Genomic DNA, 3,591 nt, shown 5'->3' with positions numbered 1-3,591 from the left:
AGGGGTTTTCAAACTTTTTGACTTGCAGATCCCTTTATATTTCAGGCTTTACCTTAGGGACCCCCTTATAAACGCTTATGAATATTTGCTTAAAATAACATATTTTTACATTTATTTATTTAACAGTATTTAACAAATAGGTTTATTGTCAATTAAAAGATTTCGATTAAAAAACATATATAAAATCAAATTGCCCATAAAAAGTATTTGCTGTCTATGGACCCCCTGTCTTGTCCTTGCGGATCCCCTGTGGTCCGCGGACCACAGTTTGAAAACCCCTGATCTAAAGAATCAAAGAATGCTCTTTTGACCATTACCATTCTGCAGTGAAGCAATAGTTTTGTAGTTCAGAAATAAAGTAAATATAATTTCATTATAGTTTAGTGGTTCTAGAATATCAGAAGTAAAATGTTATAGCATGATGTGACTACAGGAATTTTTGTTGGCAAAATGAGACTGTAAAAAAATTAGAATAGTTGTTGTTTGGCCATACATCAGTCCTGATCAAGCAAACCTATCGATCAAAGACATTCCATCCATGACCATCCCATTTCTTTTTTAAATTATATTATCTAAACTTTATATTTTTACTAATATAAACTAATATATTTTAAACTATATTATCTAAAATGTCACCCATATCTTAACATGCTGTGATGTAGTTTGAAGGGGATTTGGTCACTATTTCTAGAGCATTGGTTCTCAACCAAATTAACATTTTTTAGGGTCCGTGCAATCAAGATAATTAAATTGGAGTCCAAGGCAGTATTTTACAGGTACATGAAAAAATTCTCCCTCAGACATATCTATTGCAAGAAACAACTAGGTACCTTTCTCTAATCTTTTATCTTTTACTTGTTTCAGTCATTACACTGCAGCCATGCTGGGGCACCACCTTGAAGAATTTTTAGTCAAATGAATCAACCCCAGTACTTATTTTAAGCTTGGTACTTATACTATCAATCCCTTTTGCTGAGCTGCTAAGTTGTGAAAATGTAAACATGACACTGGTTGTCAAACAGTGGTGGGGGACAAACACAGACACAAAGACATGCACACACACACACACACGACGGGCTTCTTTCAGTTTCCATCTACCAAATCCACTCACTAAGCTTTGGTCAGCCCGAAGTTATAGTGGAAGACACTTGCTCAAGGTTATATACAGTGGGACTAAACCTGAAACCATATAATCGAGAAGCAAGCTTCTTACCACACAATCACGCCTGCACCTATATGGGTAAATAAAAAAACAATTCTGCTTCAGATATTTATATTGCAAGAAACAACTAGGTTTCTTTCTCTAATGCTTAGCATATTTCAACATGTTTCCAGTCACTGAAACATGTTCTCACAAAGAGTGTTATTGCAAACCTACACAAGTAAATGTGTGAAAAAACAAAATAGGAATTTTGAAGGAAGTTTCCATCAAAACTAGTTTATAAAACATGGAATGGCTATGGGGTTCCACCAAAGTAAAATAATAATCAAAGGTGTCCATAACTAAAAAAAATGGTTGAGAGCTGCTGTTCTAGAGGCACCCTCTTTGGTTGAAGTTAAATTGACTGTTGTTGTTGTTTAATCCCACTTAATCTCTGATTGAGGAAACCTAGGATTAAAGACTTTGCACCTGTGACTTGCCTGTCTTATTTTTCAGTCACAGGTGTAAACATAGGTGTGTGGTTAATAAATAACTTCTCAACCACATGGTTCTGGGTTCTGTCCTACTGCATGGCACCTTGGGCAAGTGTCTTCTACTAAAGCCTCAGGCCAACCAAAGCCTTGTGAGTGGATTTGGTAAACAAACTGAAAAAAGCCTGTCGTATATGTGTGTGTCTTCATGTCTGTGTTTGTCTCCCCATCACTGCTTGATAACAGTGTTAGTGTGTTTATGTCCCCGTAACTTAGCAGTTCAGCAAAAGAGACCGATTTGAACACCCTTCAAGACAGAACTTCAGCATGGCCGCAGTCAAATGACTGAAACAAGTAAAAGAATAAAAGAATATAGCTCCATGCTGACCAAAGCCCTGTAAGTGGATTTGGTAGATGGAAACTGAAAGCTCACGTGAGTATGTCATCATTATCATCATCATTATCATCATCATTGTTTAACATCCACCTTTCACGCTGGCATGGGTTGGATGGTTTGACAGGAGCCGGTCAGGCAAAAACCTGCACCAGACTTCTGTGTCTGTTTTGGCAGGGTTTTTACGGCTGGATGTCCTTCCTAACACCAAACACCCAGCAGAGTGGACTGAGTACTTTTTACTTGGCATATATGTATATATATATCTTCATCATCATCATCATCATCATCGTTTAACGTCCGCTTTCCATGCTAGCATGGGTTGGATGATTTGACTGAGGACTGGCAAGCCAGAAGGTTGCACCAGGCTCCAATCTGATTTGGCAAAATTTCTACAGCTGGATGCCCTTCCTAACGCCAACCACTCCGAGAGTGTAGTGGGTGCTTTTACATGCCACTGGCACGAGGGCCAGTCACACGGTACTGGCAACGGCCTCGCTCAAGAGGTGTTTTTTACATGCCACCTGCACGGGAGCCAGTCCAGCGGCACTGACAACGACCTCGCTCAAATGATTTTCTAACATGCCACCAGCACAAGTGCTAGAAGGCAACGCTGGTAACGATTACACTCAAATGCCATTTATGGGCCACCAGCACAGAAGCCAGACAGCTGGCAAAGAACATGCTCGGACAGCGCCATCAATGCTCCACTGGTGCAGGTGCCAGCCATCGAATATGGTTCAATTACAACGATCATGGTGATCATGATGATGATGAGGATATATATATATAGATGTACAAGTGTCTGCTTGCACATGCAAATATGTCTATATATGTTTGTGTTTCCTTGTCTTGACATGACATAATATTTATAAATTGGGTGTCAGCCTCATACATAAACACGCAGGACTATTCTTGAAAATATGCCTTGCCATAAGGAAATGTTACATTACTTGGGAACAGGTAAGGGTTGGTGACAGGAAGGACATCCAGCTGTAGAAATCTGCCTCAATGAACAACCCATGCAAGTATGGAAAAGTGGACATTAAAATGGTGATGATGATGATGTGTGGGATTACAATATTCAATATGTCCTTTCTTTTCCTTAAAAATACAGAAGGGTGTAATCTGAAAAAAAACTGGCTGCTATTTCTAGGGGGTTGAGTGACTACATAGAAGCTTCCTGAATGACTAAACCTCAGTAACAAGGAAGTAACTTTATAGCTGTACTAGCAGAAATACCCGGCTTTGCCCGGGTTAAAGAGAATAATGAAATCTAAAAACGCCGTCTAGACTACGCAACCCTCAACTGTTAGTAGCTACGATACCATATTTCTACATTAATAACTCTCCAATCCATGCCAGCATGGAACATAGACATTAAGTGGAATGCCAGTCTCTCATCTAGGAGGGCCTTGAAATCAATGTTACCAACTGGGGACTATGTGTGTCGCAGTGATAATAAAAAGACCCAAAGGAGGTCTGCAACGAAATAATTTTACTTAACACTTTGCAAGTGAATCAGTGGCGGCTAAGATGCGTCTCATTTACTTGACAATTTATGC

Source organism: Octopus bimaculoides, chromosome 1 (assembly GCF_001194135.2).
Source record: "Octopus bimaculoides isolate UCB-OBI-ISO-001 chromosome 1, ASM119413v2, whole genome shotgun sequence".
Taxonomy (NCBI): Eukaryota; Metazoa; Mollusca; class Cephalopoda; order Octopoda; family Octopodidae; genus Octopus; species Octopus bimaculoides.
This window is presented reverse-complemented; position numbering follows the sequence as displayed.